We start from the raw sequence: 21,795 nt of genomic DNA, 5'->3' as shown, positions 1-21,795 counted from the left end.
CAGAAAATCAGAGATTTCTAGAAGATCAAATCAGGAAAATAACTGTAGAAATAATAGAGGTGCTTCGAAAAGAACTCAGAGAGAGCCAAAAAGAGATAAAGGATGCAATTAATGAAGTAAAGGCCTCAATTCAAAGCACAAACAACCGATTAGACCACATGGAGAACAGAATCTCGCTCTTAGAAGATGAGCAATCCAAAAATGAATGCATAGTTTCTAATCTAGAAAAAGATATCCAACAGCAGGAATCTGACATTGAAGAAATATGGGCCCATCTTAAGAGAGCTAACCTAAGAATAATTGGAATAGAGGAGGGAAAAGAAAGTGATATCAAAGGGATCAACAATCTCTTCAAGGAAGTAATAGCAGAAAATTTTCCAAATATAGAGCAAGAGGTTGATACACAGATCCAGGAAACTTATAGAACTCCCTTTAGACAGGATCCGAGAAGAGGATCCTCACGCCATATAATTGTCAAAATGACCAATGTGGAAGCCAAGCAGAGAATCTTAAAGGCAACAAAAACAAAGGGCCAAGTGACATTCAGAGGCAAACCAATTAGAATCACTCCAGACTTCCCAAACCAAGTCATGAGAGCCAGAAGGGCTTGGAGTAACATATTCCAAACTCTGAAAGAAAACAACTTCCATCCAAAAATTTCCTATCCAGCAAAACTTTCTATCAAATTAGATGGAGAAATAAGAAGCTTCCATGACAAACAGAAACTGAAGGAATTTATGTCTTCAAAACCAGCGCTAGAGAAAATACTCAAAGAGATTAACTACAAAGAAGAAATAGGTAACACTCACCAGAACCAGAGAAACAAGAGTTTCCATCCAACAGACAACTAAGATTGGTTATCTGTGGAGATTCATTATTTATGTTAGTCTTTTACCTATCTCTAAATTGTATTGTTTGCCTTTATTGTTGTTAATTTTTACGATTTCTAGTTGGAATATTAATATACCTTCAGATATAGCATTTGGAAATATTTTATCCAATTCTATTAGTAACTTTTAACTCTGTTTACATTGTCTTTGGATATACAATATTTTCTTTTATTTTTTAGGGAGTTTGTATATTCTTCTGTTGCCTGTGCCATTGAAATCATATCCAAGAAATCACTGCTAACTTCAATGTTGTGAGGTTTTATGACCCAGATTTTCTCCTAAAAGTTTATAGTCTTAAGATTTATATTTAGGTTTTTTATCTAGTTTGAGTTAATACTTGTATGTGGGATTAGGTAAGGGTCCAATTTTATTCTTTTCCATGTAATTATTATTTTTCAACAATATTTAGTTAAAAGATTATTATTTCCACCACCAAATGTTCGTGGAAACCTTGTCAAAAATAACTTGACAATATAGGGAAGAAGTTAGCTCTAGGCTTGTATTTAACTCCAATGGTCTATATATCTGCCTTTAGAACAGTACTACACGGTTTCAATTATTGTAGCTTTATATGGTTTGAAATCAGAAAATATACATCTTCTAGCTTTGTTTTTGCTTCGAGATTGTTTTGGGTATCTAGAGTCCATATTCCATATCAGGATAGATTTTTTTCTGAAAAATAAATATATGATAGTTTCACCTAAAAAAAAGAAAAAAATATTCTCTGGTAAGAAAGAAAGCAAAAAGAAATATTGAAATGTTATCTTTAAGTCATCAAAAGCTTGGTATCAGACAAATGAAACTGTTATGTGAGATTATCATTTTTAATTTTGGATAAATTGCTATAATACTAGATGTCAACCACTAAGCCAAGCATGGAAGGGAGGGATGGGGAGAGAATGGGGTGGGGATCGGGTGGGGGCTGACTGGGCGATGTGTGCATGTATGTCTACAAAAGTTTGTATCCCACTATGATGTATGAATACAGTGCACCAATAAAATTAAAAAAAAATAAAAAAAAATAAAATGACTCTGTTATTAAACATATATTTAAAAAAACATTTCACTATACCAATGCCACTGGTCCACAGACTAGTGTAAATACATGATTCTGACCATCTTCCTAACTTGATCTGGTCTCCCAGACCACCCCAATAATGTAAAGAACAAACATTTTCATTCAAATATGTGTAGTTTTTCACTATAATCTCAATGTTCCAATCAAATTTTGGGTAAGGATCTATCCTACTTCAGAGTGGCTAGAACAGTCTACAAGCTCTATTTATGAGATCAAGGTTGCAAATAAAAGTATAAGACAGGTCTGGGAGTGTAGCCAAGAGGTAGAAGGGTTTCCAGGAACCCCAGTACCACCAATAAATAAATAAATAAATAAATAAATAAATAAATAAATAGTTATGAGAATTGATTTTTTAAAAATAGAAAACCTAATGGCAGAATGGAGTAAGACAGCACATTTTGGTTGTTCTAAGACTCAGAAATAAACCAGCAGGAAGACTGCTTTTTGGCAAGAGAAGAAAAGCAGTTAGAATTCAACAGTAGAAAGACAGATGATTTGTGGTGAAATTGGATGCAGCACAGAGACTAGAGAACTGAAAAGAGTTCCTTGTGCCTCAACTGGTGAGTGGAGAGCAGATGTGGCATCATTTTGGCAAGCCTGTGCCAGGGTTGGTGGCTACCAAAAACTGAGGTTGTCAGAGACCAATGGAGCAAGTGACTGTAGAAATCTGTCATCAAAAGAAATTGTACTCTTTTTTCCACACTGGAATACCTCAAGACATGACTCCCTAGACAGCCCAACCAGATTGCCCAGCAAAATCCTGAATGTTCAGCTGAAACTTGAATTGACAAATGACAGAACCTTTTTGCAGAGACCCCAGTGGCTACATCTTACATCATCAAGACCCCTGTGAATCTATAAACCAACCAGCCAGTGAATTCCTAATTTTCAGTATGATCAAAAGCCTCAGACATGAAATTAGAGGAAGTATACTGAAAATGAAAGCACATATAAATAGAGACAATGAGGCCCTAAGTAAGAACCAAAAAGAGGTTTTGAGTGAAATGAAGAAGCCAATAAATGAAGTAATGACCTCAAAAGAAAGTACCTCTGGCAGGACAGACCACATGGAAAATAGAGTCTCATTCTTGGAAGACAGCTTACTCAAATCTGACTACACAGTCAAAAATATAGAGAAAACAATACAACAACACATCAAGAAAACCCAAGAAATATGAGATAAAATGAAATGACCTAACTTAAAAATAATAGGCATTCAAGGTCTAAAAACACAAACCAAGGGTATCGGAAACTTCTTCAGAGAAATATCAGAGAATTTACCAAACATAGAAAAAGATAAAGTAGAGGAGATATTCAGAACACCAACATGAAAAAGAATTTCCCCATGCCATATAATAATCAAAATGACTAGCATAGAGGCCAAGGGAAGAATCTTAAAAGCACTGAGAACAAAATAAGTAACATTCAGGAGCAAAACAATAAGAATCACTTCAGACTTCTCAAGCCAAGTCATGAAGCTAAGAGGGGCTGGTATTATGTACTCCAGACCCTGAAATTAAACAACTTCCAACCATCATTCAAAATTGATTGAGAAAGAAACACCTTTCAAGACAAGCAAAAACTAAAGAAATTCATGACTACCAAGCCAGCACTAAAGAAAATATTGAAATAACAAAGCACACACACAAAAAAAAAAAAAGAAAAAAAAAAAAGAAGCCAGAAGCAGAGAAGGAGTAAATTTTACTAGATGGGCAACTAAGTAAAGAAGAAATAACACTATATCAAACAGAAAATATAACTCAAATGTCAAGAAGAAATTATCTCTCAATAGTAACAGTGAATGTCAAAGGTCTAAACTCCTCAATTAAAAGGCATAGGCTAGGCAGGTGCAGTGGTGCATGCTTGTAATCCCAGCATTTGGGAGGCAGAGACAAGAGGATTGCCATTCACAGACAGCCTCAGCTACTTAGGCCCTTCACACCTCAGTGAGACCCTGTTTCAAAAAAATAAAAAAGACTAAAATATAGGGCTGGGGGTATAGCTCAGAGGTACAATGCACCTGGGTTTCATTCCCAGCACTGACAAAAAAGGCATAGGCTGGCAAAGTGGATCAAAGAACACAATACAACTATATGCTGCTTTCAAGAAACTTGCCTTAAAGGCAAAGATATCAATAGGCTAAAGGTGAGAGGATGGAAAATATACCCTGCCGCCACTGCCATCTCGGTTCTCTCCTGAACACCTTACCCACACAGCATTATTTTCCAGAATTCCTGAGCATGTGAGGGAGTAGCAGTCTACCTTTGGGGAGATTTATTCAAAAGTTTAAGGTGAATTGGATTGAATCTCTGCCTCTCTCAAATACTGGCCACCACTGCTGCTGCCACTGCCATCTCAGTTCTCTTCCAAGCACCTTTTTCACAAGCATGTTGTCCCAAATCCCTGAGCATGTGCGGTGTTAGCATTCTACCTTTGGAGAAATTTCATCAAAAGATCCAGGTGGATTGGATCAGATCTCTGCTTCTCTAAGAGAAGAATTTAGAAGCTGACTTCTGGGAAGATGGCAACTGAGAAAAGCAGTGTTTATGAGTCCTGCTAATACTCGATCTCTATTGCCACAAAATCAGTGCTTTTCATAGCCATAAAACACTATCAGCAGAGAAATAAAAACTGTAAACACAAGAAACAGTGAAAATGAAGACTAGAAGATCAACTAGAGACCAGAAAAGAAACCAGCCCACATTGTGGTAGTGGATGCCACGTGGGTGCCATCTTGCCTCACAGCACCAGACTCCAGAGAGGAAAGGTAAACAAAGAGCTGAAGTGAGCAGCTGAAAATCATTCAGGTGTAATTCAGCAGTTCTTTCAGTGCAAAGAATATCTAAAACTCCCAGTGGCCAAGCTCATCATACCTTCCAGGGACTCAGAATGGAGCTCAAAACTATAAAAGAGGAGAGATTCAAAATGGAGACTGAGGGATACAGCACTTCTCAGTAGCTGAAATAAATAAAGTTCAACTACTTAGAAGTCAGTGTCAAAATAAATACATCCCAGGAACCAAAACAGATCCAGCTACCTCGGCAGAAGGAATCCAGAAACCCTGAACTTGAGATCCACTGGAAGAAGAAGAAGAAGAAGAAGAAGAAGAAGAAGAAGAAGAAGAAGAAGAAGAAGAAGAAGAAGAAGAAGAAGAGGAAGAAGAAGAAGAAGAAGAAGAAGAAGAAGAAGAAGAGCAACAACAACAACAACAACAACAACAACAGCAACAACAACAACATATTTAAAGTCTTTCTCAACCTAAACATATCCTCTACTTAATCTGACTCCTATACCCATCACCCAGCTCCTCCCCCATCACCCAACCCTCAACATTGGAAAAGCACTGATGACCTGCCAATACCTCTAAACTCCTAATACTATGATTGAACTAAATATAATACTCACAAACGATGGGTAGAAATCAGGAAAACAGGACAGAGGACGCTATAAATACAAGAACCAGGAATAATGAAGAGACAACAGAAATCATGAATACTGACCTACAAGAAATGCAAGAAGGGGAGTTCAGAATCTTGATTTACAACATGATGAAAGGATTTAAAACAAGTCTAGAGGAGATGAGAGATGATTTGGAAACACTAAGAAAGAATCAGAAAGAGGTCTGGAATGAAATGAAAGAGTCAATAAATAAAATGAAGACAGCGATAGAAAGAAATTCTGGAAGATTAGATGAAATGGAAAGTAGAATATCACTGTTAGAAGACAGTTCATCTAAAACCGAAAACATAGTCAACAGCATACAGAATTCAGTACAGCAACAAAACCTAAGCATCCAGCAACTATGGGACAATATGAAGCGTACTAACCTATGGATAAAAGGCATTGAAGAAGGGATAGAATTGCAGGCCAAGGGCATCCATAATCTCTTCAAAGAAATAATTTCAGAGAATTTTCCAAACATGGAAAAAGACTTGGATCTTCATGGTCAGGAGACATACAGAACACCACTAAGACAAGATCAAAGAAGAACATCCCCACGTCATATAATAATCAAAATGACCAACATAGACGTCAAGGAAAGAATCTTAAAAGCAGTGAGAACAAAAGAACGAGTAACATATAGAGGCAAAACAATAAGAATCACTCCAGACTACACATCCCAGGTCATGAAGGCCAGGAGAGACTGGTATGATGTGATGCAGACTCTGGAAGAAAACAACTTCCAACCAAAACTTCTATATCCAGCAAAACTATCATTCAACATAGATGTAGAAATAAAAGTATTTCAGGATAAGCAGAACCTCAAAAAAATTCATTAATTCTAAGCCAACACCAGAGAAAATACTTAAAGAAATAAACCATAAAGAAGAAAAAAGAAGTAGACTCCTGAACAAGAGAAAAGATGAAGTTGATCAGCAGGACATCTAAATATGAAGAAATAATACTATATCCAACAGAAGATAGAACACAAAATGGCAAAATAAACAACACATTTCAATAATAACATTGAATGTCAAAGAACTTAACTCGCCAATCAAAAGGCACAGACTGGCAATGTGGATTAAAAAATGTAATCCAATATATATGCTGTTTGCAAGAAACACACCTTACAGCAAAAGAAATTCACAGACTGAAAGTGAAAGGATAGAAAAAGATATATCATGCCAATGGGGACCAAAAACGAGCAGGAATAGAAACACTGATATCCAACAAAACAGACTTTAAACTAAAACACATCAGAAGAGACAAAGAAGGGCACTTCCTTTTATTAAAAAGAACAATCCACCAAGAATATATAATGATAGTAAATGTTTATGTCCCAAATGTGGGTGCATCCACATTTGTAAAACAAACCCTCTTGGACATAAGATCTCAAATAGACCCAAATACAATAATAGTGGGAGACTTCAATACAGCTCTCACGCCACTAGATAGACCTTCAAGGCAAAAGATGAGTAAAGACTGCAGTACTGATGAAAACTATAAACCAAATGGACTTAATAGACATATACAGAATATTTCAACCAGGAAAAACAGAATACACATTCTTCTCAGCAGCCCATGGCACCTTCTCCAAAATAGATCACATTCTGGGGCACAAAGAAAGGACCAGCAAATTCAAAAGATGTAATATAATTCCCTGCATCTTTTCAGACCATTAATGGAATGAAAGTAGAAATCAACAACAGGAAACCCAAAAATAAACTATTTAAATACATGAAGATTGAATGATACACTCTTGAACGACGAGTGGGTAAGAGCAGAAATTAGGGGAGAAATAAAGAAACTTAGGGAATTAAATGAAAATAGAGAAACAACTTACCAAAATCTATGGGACACTTTGAAGGCAGTGTTGAGAGGAAAGTTCATAGCATTGAGTGCCCACATAAGAAGAACAGAAAGCCACCAAGCAAACAACCTAATGACACAACTCAAGGACCTAGAAAGACTGCAACAGTCTAATCTCAAAGGCAGCAGAAGGCAAGAAATTATTAAAATCAAAGCACAAATAAATGAAATAGTGAACAAAAAAAAAAACTATTCAAAGAATCAACAAAACAAAAAGCTGGTTCTATGAGAAGATTAACAGGATTGACAAACCCCTGGCCAACCTAATCAAAAGAGAGAATCAACTCAAATTATTAAAATCAGAAATGAAAAAGGAGACATCACCACAGGCAGAGGGGAAATTCAAAGGATTATTAGAAACTATTTTGAGAATTTATATTCCAACAGTCTGGAAAACATGGAAGAAATCAATAGATTTCTAAGCACATATAACCTACCTAAACCGAACCAAGAGGACATAGCAAACCTAAACCAACCAATAGCAAACCAAGAAATAGAAACAGCAATCAAAATTCTGCCAACAAAGAAAAGCCCAGGCCCTGATGGGTTCCCAGCTAAATTCTACAAAACTTTTAGTGAAGAACTAATACCAATACTTCACAACTTGTTCTGGGAAATTGAAAGAGATGGAATTCTTCCTAATTCCTTCTATGAGGCCAGTATCACATTAATCCCCAAACCAAATAAAGATACTTCAAGAGAGGAAAATTACAGACCAATATCCTTAATAAACATAGACACAAAAATTCTAAACAAAATACTAGCTATACACATTCAAAACCATATCAAGAGTATTGTACACCATGACCAAGTTGGTTTCATCCCAGAAAAGCAAGGCTGTTTCAACATATGCAAATCAATACATGTTACTCACCACATAAATAGAACTAAGAACAAAAACCACATGATCATTTCAATAGATGCTGAAAAAGCATTCGACAAAATCCAACATCCATTTATAACCTACCTAAACTGAACCAAACCACAAAGAACAAAAGAACAAAAACCACATGATCATTTCAATCGATGCTGATCACATCACATAGAGGCATCACAATCCCGGACTTCAAACTATACTATGGAGCAATAGTAGTAAAAACAGCATGGTATTGGCACAACAATAAGCAGACTGACCAGTAGAACAGAATAGAAGACACAGAAACAAACCCACACACCTATAGCCAACTGATCTTTGACAAAGGGGCCAAACTCATACGCTGTAGAAAAGACAGCCTTTTTTAAAAAACATTGCAGAAAATTGGAATAGAGGCTGGGCGTGGTGGAGCATGCTTGTAATCCCCGTGCTTGGGATGCGGAGACAGGAGGATCGTGCAGGTTTGAAGCCAGCCACGCGCACTGGCTTAGGAGACCCTGTTTCTAAATAAAAATATAAAAATACATCTGGGAGTGTAGCCCGGAGGTAGAAGGGCTTCCAGGAAACCCAGTACCAGCAAAAAAAAAAAAAAAAAAAAAAAAAAAGAAAGAAAGAAAGAAAGAGAGAAAGAAAGAAGAAAATTGGAATAGAAGGAACATATTTCAACATCATTAAAACTATATACAATAAACCCAAAGCCAACGTCATATTGAATGGAGAAAACTGCAAGAATCCCCTTTAAAATCAGGCACAAGACAAGGATACCCATTATCACCTCTTCTTTTCAATATAATCCTTGAGACTCTTGCCACAGCAATAAGACAAGAGAAGGAAATCAAAGGAATTCAAATAGGAAGAGAGGAGCTAAAGCTATCCTTATTTGCAGATGATATGATTCTTTATCTAGAAGATCCAATGAACTCAACCAAAAGTCTTCTGGAGCTGATTAATCAATTCAGCAAAGTTGCAGGATACAAAATCAACCTAAAGAAATCAGTGGCTTTTCTTTATGCCAACAATGAATCCACAACGAAAGAAATAAAGAAAACTATTCCATTTACTATAACCTACAAACCAATAAAATACCTAGGAATAAACCTAACCAAAGATGTAAAAGACCTCTACAGAGGAAACTACAAAACATTAAAGAAAGAAATTGAAGAAGACCTTGGAAGATGGAAAGATCTCCCTTGCTCATGGATAGGCAGGATTAATATAATCAAAATGGCCATTCTGCCAAAAGTGATCTAGAGGTTCAATGCAATCTCCATTAAAATACCAACAACATTTCTCATAGACCTGGAAAAATCAGTTATGAATTTTGTATGGAGGAAGAAAAGACCCAGAATAGCCAAAGCAATTCTCAGCAACAAGAACCAGGCAGGAGGCATCACAATCCCGGACTTCAAATTATACTATAGAGCAATAGTAGTAAAAACAGCATGGCATTGGCACAACAATAGGCAGACTGACCAGTAGAACAGAATAGAAGACACAGAAACAAACCCACACACCTATAGTCAACTGATCTTTGACAAAGGGGCCAAACTCATACACTGAAGAAAAGACAGCCTTTTTAACAAATGGTGCTGGGAGAACTGGCTATCCATTTGTAGAAAGTTGGATCTGAATTCTTACTTCTCACCATGCACAGAAATCAACTTGAAATGGATCAAAGACTTAGAAATTAGATCTGAGACTGTGAAGTTATTAGAGAAAGGCATAGGATCTACACTTCAACATATAGGTACAGGGAGTAACTTCCTCAGTAAGACTTCCAAAGCACAGGAAATTAAAGCAAGAATTAATAAGCGGGATCTCTTCAAACTAAAATGTTTCTTCTCATCAAAGGAAACCATCAAGAACCTAAAGAGGAAGCCTACAGAATGGGAGAAGATCTTTACCAGCCACAACTCTGATAGGGGGCTAATATCCAGAATATAAAAAGAGCTCAAAAGACTCTACACTAGCAAAACAAACAACCCAATTAAGAAATGGGCAACTTAAATGAATAGACATTTCACAAAATAAGAGATACAAATGGCCAATAGATACATGAAAAGATGTTCAACATCACTAGCTATCAGGGACATGCAAATTAAAACTGTGCTGAGATTCCATCTAACCCCAATCAGAGTGGCAAACATAAAGAAATCAAATAGCAACAATTGCTGGTGAGGATGTGGGGAAAGAGGAACTCTTTTACACTGTTGGTGGGAGTGCAGAGTAGTTCAGCCACTATGGAGATCTGTGTGAAGATTCCTTAGAAAACTGGGAATAGATCCACCATTTGATCCAGCTATACCACTCCCGGGTATCTTTCCAAAGGGGTTGAAATCAGAGAACTACATTAACATATGCATACCCATGTTCAAAGCAGCACAGTTTGTAATAGTCAAACTATGGACCCAACCTAGAGCTCCATCAACAGATGAGTGGATTGCAAAATTATGGGAAATACACACAATGGAATTCTATTTAGCTATAAAGAAAAATAAAATAATAGCATTTGCAAGAAGATGGAAGGAACTAAAGAACATTATGTTAAGTGAGGTTAGTCAAGCACAGAAAGAGAAGGGACATATGTTTTCTCTAATATGTTCAAGCTAGGGAGTAGTGGTAATACCAGATGGATTCCAGATGATGGAGGGGAAATCTCAGCAAAGCTTGAATGGAAGAATAGGAGAGGAAGAAAGCTGAGGTTGTTCAATGGAGGAACTACATAAGAATATGTGTAATAGCATAAATATAACATGGTTAACCTGGACACTCTCTATTGGGAGGGAGGGAAAGGGAAGGGGAAGGGCATGAAGCACAATGTAAATGTACACCACTCTCAATATGTCCCACTTATAAAAAAATAAAAATTTAAACAAACTATAAAAGAAATACTCCAGCATCACGGCCGAGGGCATGGCAGCGGCGCCATATTACTAGCAGCGGTGGCGAGATCACCACGCCCACAAACAACTCCAGATCAGTGTGCACAATAACTCTAAGTAAAATTGTGGCCCCTAAAGGAGAAATCCCAGCAGTGGACCCCCAGGGACTAGTGCAGCTTTTTTTTTTTTTTTTTTTTTTTTTTTTTTTTTTTTTTTGCGGGTCTAGGGACGGAGTAATCTTCCTGGGTCTGAGATTTTTCAGTCCAACCCAGTGAAGGAGTAGTGGTGGCAAAGATACCACACCGAAGTCACAGATTCCCCCAGGAAAACACCCAGCCCGGCACCCTTACGGTCTCACGCATCCTCCATTAACTCCTTGGATCTGAGACTTTGCAGTACAACCCAGTAAAGGAGGAGTGGCAACTGAGATTACCACAAACTTGAGATACAGAGCACCCTAAGTGAAGTCATGGTGACCCAGAGAAGAACCCAGAGAAGAGACAAACTTCTGAAATCATGGGAAAGAGAAACAACAATAGAGCAATGAATACCCACAACCCCACAATATTAGAACCTGATAACACAGAAATTCAGAGATCTCCAGAAGATCAAATCAGGAATATAACTGTAGAAATAATATAGGACCTTGAAAAGAATTTAGAGAGAGTCTAAAAGAAATAAGGATACAATCATTGAAGTAAAGGCATCAATTCAAACTATAAATAATCGATTAGACCACATGGATAATAGAATCTCGCTCCTAGAAGATGATCACACCAAAAACGAATGCATAATTTATAACTTTGAAAAAAATCAGACAGCAGGAATTTGACATTGAAGAAATATGGGTCCATTTTAAGAGAGCTAACCTAAGAATAATTGGAATAGAGGAGGGAAAAGAAGGTGAAACCAAAGGGATCAATAATCTCTTCAAAGAAGTAATAGCAGACAATTTTCCAAACATAGAACAAGAGGTCGATACACAGGTCCAGGAAACTTATAGAACTCCCTTTAGACAGGATCAGAGAAAAGGTTCCCCACGCCACATAATTGTCAAAATGACCAATATAGAAGCCAAGGAGAGAATCTTTGGTGGTACTGGGGTTCCTGGAAGCCCTTCTACCTCCAGGCTACACTCCCAAACACACACACACACACACACACACACACACACACACACACACACACATGTGTGTGTGTGTGTGTATGTTTGTGTATGTATGTGTATGTATGTATATGTATGTATATGTATATATGTATGTGTATATATATTATATTGGTTTGTTTGGAAACAGGATCTCTTAAGCCAGCGTGGCTGGCTTCGAACCTGCGTGATCCTCCTGTCTCCGCCTCCCAAGTGCGGGGATTACAAGCATGTGCCACCATGCCCGGCTAAGGAGAGAATCTTAAAGGCAACAAAAACAAAAGGCCAAGTGACATTCAGAGGCAAACCAATTAGAATCACTCCAGACTTCCCAAACCAAGTCATGAAAGCCAGAAAGGCTTGGAGTAACATATTCCAAACTCTGAAAGAAAACAACTTCCAGCCAAAAATTTCCGACCCAGCAAAACTACCTATCAAATTAGATGGGGAAATAAGAAGCTTCCATGTCAAACAGAAACTGAAGGAATTTATGTCTTCAAAACCAGCACTAGAGAAAATACTCAAAGAGATTAACTACAAAGAAGAAATAGGTAATACACACTAGAACCAGATAAACAAGATTTTCCATCCAGCAGACAACTAAGCAAAGAAGAATAAACAGTATTTCAAACAGAAATAAAATCTTAACATGTTAGGAATTAAAAATTATCTCTCAATAATTACACTGAATGTAAATGGCCTCAATTCCCCAATACAACGACATAAAGTGGCAAAATGGATTAAAAACCAGAATCCATCTATCTGCTGCTTAAAAGAAATATACTTTACAAGTAAAGATAGTAGCAAACTCAAGGTAAAGGACTGGAGCCAGGTAATTCATGTTAAGTAGCCATCCTAACAAATGTGAAATATTGTTTCACTATAATTTTTATTTCTATTTCCTTAATGATTAGTTATATTATGATAATGATGAGTGATATTCATGTGAGTATTTGTCATATAAAAATCTTTGGAGATTCATTATCTATTTTAGTCTTTTACCTATTTCTAAATTGTCTTGTTTGCTTTTATTGTTGCTAACTTTTAGGATTTCTATTTGGAATATTAATATACCCTCATATATAGCATTTGGAAATATTTTATCCCATTCTATCAGTAACTTTTAATTCTGTTTACATTGTCTTTGGATGTACAATATTTTTTATTCTTTTGTTTTGTTTTTTAATTTTATTTTTTATTTTTTAATTTTGTTTATTCTTTTGTTGCCTGTGCCTTTGGAATCATATCCAAGAAATCACTGCCAATTTCAATGTTGTAAAGTTTTATTACCCAGGTTTCTTCTAAAATTTTATAGTCTTAAGATTTACATTTAGGTCTTTTATCTATTTTGAGTTAATGTTTGTATATGGTGTTAGTTAAGGGTCCAATTTTACTCTTTTTCATGTAATTATTACTTTTCAACAATATTTAGTGAAAAGATTATAATTTCTTTCACCAAATGTTCTTGGAAACCTTGTCAAAAATAACTTGACCACATATGGAAGAATTTATTTCTAGGCTTTTTATTTTACTCCACTGGTTTATACATCTGCCTTTATAGCAGTACTACATTGTTTCAATTATTGTAGCTTCATAAGGTTTGAAGTAATAAAATGTATGTCTTCTAGCTGTGTTCTTTTTCGAGATTGTTTTGGGTGTTTAGAGTTTATATTTCATGTTAGGATAGTTTTTTTCTGAAGAATAAGTCTCAAGACTTTTTTTTATAAAGATTACACTAAGAGGTGGGAACTCTAAAATATTGTTTGTAGGATTGCAAATTAGTGCAACCACTTTGGAAAACAGTATGGAGGATCCTCAGAAGAATGGCAACAAACTTACCATTTGATCCAGCAATACCACTTCTGGGTATCTACCCAAAATAAAGGAAACCAAACTACTAAACTAATGCATGTGTATCTATGTTCATAGCTGCACAATTCACCATAGCCAAACTATGGAACCAGCCAAGATGTCCATCAACAGATGGATGGATTACAAAACTGTGGGATATGTACACAATGGAATTTTACTCAGCCATTAAAAACAAACAAACAAACAAAAACTCAATTACATCATTTTCAGGGAAATGGATGGAACTGGGGGACATTATGCTAAGTGAGATTAGTCAGTCACAAAAAATAAGAAATCAGATGCTTTCCCTCATATGTGAAAGCTAGGGGGAAATGGGTAACAGGAGGAACTCTAGATGAAGAAGGAGATCCTATAGAGAAGCAAATAAGGCGACCTAACTGAGGGAATGGGAGGGTGAAGAGGGAAACTCTCTAAAGCACATGATGTACTTAAACATATCAAAATCAACCACTAGGCCCAGCATGGGAAGGGGGGATGGGGAGGGAATGAAGTGGGGATTGTGTATGGGCTAATTGGATAATGTGTGCATGTATGTCTCCACAAATATTTTATCCCATTAAGATGTAAGTGGAACATATTAAAAATGGTATACATTTTATCCCATTAAGAGGTATGACTAGTAACATACTATAGAAATGATCCCTGAATATACACTTCACAAAAGAAGAGATACATATGGCCAATAGATACATGAAAAGATATTTTACATCATTAGCTATCAGGAAGATGCAAATCAAAACTATGCTGAGATTACATCTAACCCCAATCAGAGTGGAAAATATAAAGAAATCAAGGTCAGGATGTGGGGAAAGAGGAACTCTTTTACACTGTTGGTGGGAGTGCAAACTAGTTTAGCTGCTATGAAGATCAGTGTGGACATTTCTTAGAAAACTGGGAATAGATCCACCGTATGATCCAGCTCTACCACTCCTGGGTATTTTTCCAAAGGGATTGAAATCAGAGAAATACAGTAACATATGCATACCTATGTTCATAGCAGCACAATTTGTAATAGCCAAAATATGGAACCAAGCCAGATCACCAGCAACAGATAAATGGATTGCAAAATTATGAGAAATAGCCACAATGTAATTCTATTCAGCTATAAAGAAGAACAAAATCATGGCATTTGCAAGAAGATGGAAAGATCTGGAGAACATTATGTTAAGTGAGAACAGCCAAGCACAGAAAGAGAAGGGACATATGTTTTCTCTAATATGCCCAAACTAGGGAGCATTGGGGATACCAGAAGAACTCCATATAATAGAAGGGAAATCTCAGCAAAGCTAGAATGGAAAGATATGAGATGAAGAAGGCTGAAGTTGATTAATTAAGGAACTACATCTGTATATGGGTAAAAGTATGAATATAGCATGGTTAACCTGGACACTCATTGTTGGGAGGGGGAAGGAGAACTGGGGGAGGGAGAGAAGGCCCCAAGCACAGTCTAAATGTATACCATTTTCAACATGTTCCACTTATAAATAAAAGTAAAAAAAAAAAAATATATATATATATATATATATATATATATATATATATATAATATGTAAGCTGTTCTCTATGGTTTGCTACAGAAAATAAATTGAAAGATGGTAGATATAAAAAAGAGTAATTTATAGCACTGAGTGCCCATATGAAAAACAGAAAGTCACCAATAAACAGCCTGATGATACACCTCAAGGACCTGAGAAATAGGAACAGTGTAATCCTAAAGCCAGTAGATGCCAGAAGATAATTAAAATCAGAGCAGAAATCAATTAAATAGAGAACAACAACAACACAAAAAACTACAGAAGATTAACAAAACAAAAACCTGGTTCTTCAAAAAGATTAACAAGATTGATAAACCCTTAACCAACCTAACCATAATAAATAGAAATTCAGTACAAATTATCAAAGTCAGAAATGGAAAAGGAGCTGGGTGTGGTGGCGTAGGCCTGTAATCCCCACCCTTGGGAGGCTGAGACAGGAGGATCACACAGGTTCGAAGCCAGCCTCAGCTACTTAGTGAGGCTCTCAGCAACTTAGTGAGACTCTGTTTCCAAATAAAATATAAAATGGGTCTGGGAGTATAGCCCAGAGGTAGAAAGCCTCTGGATCCCATCCCCAGTACCACCAAAAAAAAAAAAGAAGAAGAAGAAGAAGAAAGAAAGGAAGGAAGGAAGGAAGGAAGGAAGGAAGGAAGGAAGGAAGGAAAAAAGAAATGGAAAAGGAGGCATCACTATAGGCAGTGGGGAAAATCCAGAGGATCATCAGAAACAATTTTGAAAACTCCAATAATCTGGAAAACATTGAAGACAGACTTGTAGACACATACAACCTACCTAAATTGATCCAAGAAGATATAGAAATCTTAAACTGCATGATAGCAAAGAGATAGAAAAAGCAATTTTTAAAAAGGCCTCTGCTGGGCGTGGTAGCACTCACTTGTAATCCCAGCATTTGGGAGGCTAAGACTGGAGGATCGCAGTTCACAGACAGCCTCAGCTACTTAGTGAGGCCCTCTGCAACTTAGTGAGGCCCTCTGCAACTTAGTGAGGCCCTGTTTCAAAATAAAGAATAAAAAAAAGGGCAGGGGGTATAGCTTGGAGGTCGAATGTCCCTGGGTTCCATCCCCAGACTCGCAAAAAAAAAAAAAAAAAAAAAAAAAAGGTCTCCATTAAAAAAAGCCAAGAACAAATGGATTCCCAGCTGAATTTTACAAAATATTTACTGAAGAACTAAACCCAATACTCACAAGTTATTTTATGGAATTGAAAGAGATTAAATCTTTCCAAACTCTTTCTATGAAGCCAGTATCACCTTGATATCAAAACCAAATAAAGATACCTCAAGAAAAAAAAATACAGACCAAGATCATTGATGAACATAGATGCAAAAATTCCAAATAAAATCCTGATATGTATATTAAAATATAAAAAATTGTACATCACGATCAAATTGGTTTCCTTTCATAGATGCAGAGTGGTTCAACATACACAAATCAATACATGTTATTCACCACATAAATAAAACTGAAAATAAAAATCACATGATCATATCAATAGATTCTAAAAAAGCACTTGACAAAATCCAACACAACATTCATGTTAAAATATTGCAAAAATCAGTATAGAGTAATTTACCTCAACATCAATAAGGCAATATACAGTAATTCAAAGCCAACATCATATTGAATGGGGGAAAACTGTGGAAATTCCTTTTAATTTTTTCCCACTTAAATTATTTGTTTTGTTTCTCCCAATCCCAGCAGTAGCACAGAAGCCCCATCATATCCATCTCAAACTGGTTTCTAGAAGGCTAAGGTCACAGGGACCCTTGTCAAAGCAAGTGATTCAAAGGGCTCCCCAACGCTGGGCACAACTGTGTCTGCCAAACAGATGGACGTGAGCAGTGCACAGGCCCCAGGGCTTCGGGAGTCAGTTTGATTGGGCAATCTGCATCCTTGAAACTGACAGCCAGGAGAGGGGTGTGAGGGAGTGAGGTCGAAACTGCCTCCTATTAGCTCACCCTTTCAACACTGAACAGAGACCGAGAGAGAAATATGCTTCTGACATTTCACCACATATATTTCTTCTTCTGCAGTCTAAGCTGAGAATGCCATGTAAATGGGTCACTGCAAAATGCAGCAATTTAATTTTTCTCCAATCAAAATAAGAAACAAACCAGTATGATCTCATTTCTATTACCTTTTGAAGGTTTACAGCAGTTAAAGTATTTTTGCTTCTATGTATGAAGATTTAAAATATCGTATTTCTTTCCATAAAATACAAGAGCAACCAATTTCATCATTGAGTGAAAGTAAAAACTGGGATTCTTTTTTAAATTAGTCCAAAATGGCATTTAGGAACTTATTGTAGGCTGCTGCGCTGACACCATGACAAACCAAAGTGTAGGGTGGGTCTGGTTTTGTTTCAGTTTTCTTTTCAGTATCCAATACTCATGGATGAAGTTCTGGAAATGTTCCAATTGTAAGGCAGGGATCTGTTTGGATTCCACCACGGGTATGCTCCTTGGGTTGGATGCTGGAGGGTGAGGCACATTTTGCCGGATCCATGTCGACTACCTAGTAGTCATCAAGGTAAAAAAAATATCATCTCCTCCTTGGTATTCCATTCCCTGGAACTCTACTCTGTACCGCAAGATACCTCCAATTCCACCAAATCCTTACACAAATTGGGATCCTTCTTGTGACTTATCCGTAACAATTTCCAATGTAGCTCCAAACTTTTTATAGTTGTTAGCAATCCATTCCAAGAGGGGCATGCTCTCAATCAGCTCATGTTCCTGGCCTGTCTCTTTGTCTGTGAAATGAGATTTATCCTTCTCTTATTCTGGAGTTAAGAAGAGAATTTTCTCCTCTTCTGTGCCTTGGCAATGAAGAACGTATCTCATAATATCCAGATTTTCATAGACTATTAGAATCTCTCCAGCTTCCATTTCCAAAGTCTTTAGTGTATCTTCAACTCCAAAGGAGTACTTGCCCATATCCTGACTAATTTCATCAAAGTATTGTCATATTAATTTCTTCTCTTGAATGAATTTCACGGTGGAGAGGACTTCAGTAGACAACTCAATAGCTTGGTTGAATCCATTTTCACCACCATAGCATATATCAACTAATTTTAAAGCTTTTGACTGCAACCTCTGATCAAACATATCAGATTGACTTAGTTCTGTTTTAAAGTCAGCTGATCCAGCTAAAAGGAGACCAGCCACATTCACTTTCCAAACATAGTTATATTGCTTTTCCATTCTTAAACAAGCAAAACACAAAACTGACTGATCTCCTCTACCGTGTTTCTTTGGGAGATCCACAGTGAATTTGTGCAGGACTTCACTTGTGTTTTCTTGGAGTGTGCGTAAAAGTGCACCACTGCTCTATTAAAATGAAGCCAAACTTGCCATCATCTGACAGTAGCGCTGTTAGAGCCTCTGTATGGAATTTGTTGTCACACAAATACAATGACGTATTAATGGGTTTGAAAGGTTCAAAATCAATGTTGACTTTCTTTTCTTTTCTTTCTTCTGTTACAGTTGTTCCACAGTAAACAACCAGACCTTTTGGAGGTACTTTGTTATATAGTTTGAGTCTTTGTTGTACAGATGCAATGGCTCCCAGGACTGAAAGGTGGTTTACTCCTGACTTAAAGTTAGATGCAGTTCCAAACTCATCTGCTAACATTTTTACCACTTGTGAAATCTGGTCTTTGGGAGGAATGATCGATGATATCATGCTAGTGCCATTGCCCCAAGCGGGGGAAGGACCCCTTCTCCGACCAACAGCGCCGACCCTCGCCCCTGAGTCAAGGGCTACTACCCAGATGTCCAGAAGGTGGGAGTTGGCTGGTGCTGGGTTCTGCTCATCTGGCCATGCGGCGTGGGGGCAGCCATCCTGAGGGGTCCGGGATCCAATCGAGCATGGGGGCCGGATCCGGCTGTCACCCACCAGTGGCCTCCAAGCTCTTAATGACCTTCTTTATCTTCCAGATCTCCACGTCCCGTCAGCAGCACTGGGGTCGTCTGCCATCTTCTCGCCTGCTCCGGTAATTCCCCTTAAAATCAGAAAGAATACAAGATGCCCACCATCACCATTCCTTTTCAATATAGTACTCAAGACTCTTGCCAGATCAATAAGGCAAAAGAAGAATATCAATGGAATTAAAATAGGAAATGAAGAATGAAAACCATCTCCATTTGAATATAATATGATCCTTTATTTAGAAGACCTGAAAAATGCAACCCAAAGACTTCTAGAGCTGATTAACAAATTCAGCAAAGTGGCAAGAAACAAAATCAATCTAAAAAAAAAAGTAGCTTTTCTGTATGCCAACCATGAATCCACTGAGAAATCCAGAACACAATTCTGTTCACAATAACCTCAAAACCAATAAAAATACCAATTAATCTAACCAAGGAAATAAAAGACCTGTAAAATGAAAGTGAAAAATGAAAAATCCAAGAATTAACCAAGGAAATAAAAGACCTATAAAATGAAAATTAAAAAACACTAAAGAAAGAATTTGAAGATAGAAAGATCTCTCTTGCTCCTGGATAAGCAGAATAAATATTATCAAAATAATCATTCCATCAAAAGTGATCTAGACAGTCAATGCAATTCCTATCAAAATACCAATATCATTCTTCACAGACCTAGAAAAATCAATCATAAATTTCACATGGGGGAAACCCAGAATAGCCAAAGCAATTCTTAGCAATAGAACTATGCAGGAGACATCACTCTTTCTGACTTCAAATTATACTTCAAAACTATAGTAATAAAAAAGCATGGTATCAACAAAAAACAGACATGTAGATCAATTGAACAGAATAAAAGATACAGAAACAAATTTCCACACCGATAACCAATTGATTTTCAACAAAAGTGCAAACCACATATGTTGGCAAAAAGACAGCCTTTTCAACAAATAGTGTTGGGAAAACTGGTTATTGATTTGTAGAAAAATGGAATTAAATACTTACCTCTCACCCTGTATAAGAGTCAACTAGAGGTAGATCAAAGACCTAGAAATTAGACCAGAGACATTGAAGTTCTTTTGGTTTTGGTTTTTGTTTTTTGCAGGTCTGGGGATGGAACCCAGGGGCATTTGACCTCTAAGCTACACCCCCTGCCCTATTTTTTTATTCCTTATTTTGAAACAGGGCCTCACTGAGTTTCAGAGGACCTCACTAAGTAGCTGAGCCTATCTGCAAAATGTGATCCTTCAGTCTCAGCCTTCTGAATGCTGAGATTACAAGCGTGAGCCACCACGCCCAGCTAACATTGAAGTTAATAAATGAGGGCATAGATTCAACACTCCAACATTCTGCACAGGTAGAATCTTTCTCAACAAGATCTTCAAAGCTCAGGAAATAAAACAAGCATTAATAAATGAGATGACACTAAACTAAAAAGCTTCTGCTCATCAAAGGAAACCATCAAGAATCTAAAGAGAGATCCTATAAAATGGGACATCTTTGCCAGCTATCCTCTAATAGAGGACTAATATCTAGAATATACAAAGTACTTAAAAGACTCAACACTAAAAAAAAAATCTAATTAAGAAATGGGCACCCGAGCCGGGCATGATGGCACACATTTGTAATCCCAGCATTTGGGAGGCTAACACAGGAGGATCACGGTTCACGGACAGCCTCAGCTACTTAGTGAGGCCCTTTGCAACTCAGTGAGACCCTGTTTCAAAATAAAACAAATGGGTTGAGGGTATAGCTTAGAGGTAGAATGCCCCTGGGTTCCATCCTCCATACCACCAAAAAAGAGAGAGAGAGAGAGAGAGAGAGAGAGAGAGAGAGAGAGAGAGAGAGAGAAAGGGAGAGAGAGAGAGAGGGAGAAATAAATGGCCAGTTGAAATAAATAGACATTTTACAAAAAAAGAGATATAGCCAGGTGTGGTAGTGGATGTTTGTAATCTCAGTACTTGGGAGGCTGAGACAAGAGAGTTTGCCAACAGCCTTAGCTACTTAGTGAGACCCTCTGAAACTTAGTGAGACCTTGTTTCAAAATAAAGAATAAAAAATAGGGCTGGGTTATAGCTCAGAGGTAAAATGCCCCTGGGTTGCATTCCCAGTACTGGAGAGAGAGAGAGAGAGAGAGAGAGAGAGAGAGAGAGAGAGAGAGAGAGAGAGAGAGAGAGAGAGAGAGAGAAATGGCTAATAAATACATGAAGAAATGTTCAACATTATTAGCCATCAGGGAGATCCAAGTCAAAACCACACTGATA

The 21,795-nt window shown here is 37.1% G+C and overlaps 1 pseudogene across 1 annotated transcript; it reads right to left on the bottom strand.

Moving 5' to 3' along the window:
- Positions 1-18,119: 18,119 nt before the first annotated feature.
- LOC308275598 (eukaryotic peptide chain release factor subunit 1-like) lies at positions 18,120-19,583 on the bottom strand (annotated as a pseudogene). Its single transcript has 2 exons — positions 19,503-19,583; positions 18,120-19,420 (listed from the first exon to the last, which is right to left on the bottom strand). The product of its transcript is annotated as a eukaryotic peptide chain release factor subunit 1-like (transcript).
- Between the last annotated feature and the right edge of the window lie 2,212 nt (positions 19,584-21,795).

This window comes from Muscardinus avellanarius (genome assembly GCF_963383645.1).
Source record: "Muscardinus avellanarius genome assembly, chromosome: 1".
Classification (NCBI taxonomy): Eukaryota; Metazoa; Chordata; class Mammalia; order Rodentia; family Gliridae; genus Muscardinus; species Muscardinus avellanarius.
The sequence above is the reverse complement of the archived record's forward strand: the minus strand, read 5'-3'. Positions and strand labels throughout refer to the sequence as shown.